We start from the raw sequence: 450 nt of genomic DNA, 5'->3' as shown, positions 1-450 counted from the left end.
ATATAACTATTAATATATTTTATTCTATTAACTTAAACTTGTGGAAAAAATAATTTCATGATAAAATTAGACTCATATAATTAACACTGTAAACCAAAATCACGTTTGATACGCTACCGTATGCATGCCCAAAGAGATTAATCTTCTCATCATATAATACTTACAAGGACGTAACCTTGGAAAAGAAATAAAAATAAAAATAAAAATAGCGATGTTATTATATATATATGTTGGACAAATCCAAACATAAGTACATGAAGCACCTTTGCCTTTGTTTAATTTGTAGATGACAGTAAAAGGAGAGTGGGTGGACATTGATGTGTATAAATCTGGAATTAAAATACTCGTACTCCTTAGCTTCAATTAAAGGACATAAGAAAATCTGTTGTTTCAAAATGTACCATAACTCCATAACCTATGATGCACTTATATTAATTCGAATATAGGATA

This window comes from Arachis ipaensis, chromosome B09 (genome assembly GCF_000816755.2).
Source record: "Arachis ipaensis cultivar K30076 chromosome B09, Araip1.1, whole genome shotgun sequence".
NCBI classification, from domain to species: domain Eukaryota; kingdom Viridiplantae; phylum Streptophyta; class Magnoliopsida; order Fabales; family Fabaceae; genus Arachis; species Arachis ipaensis.
The sequence above is the reverse complement of the archived record's forward strand: the minus strand, read 5'-3'. Positions refer to the sequence as shown.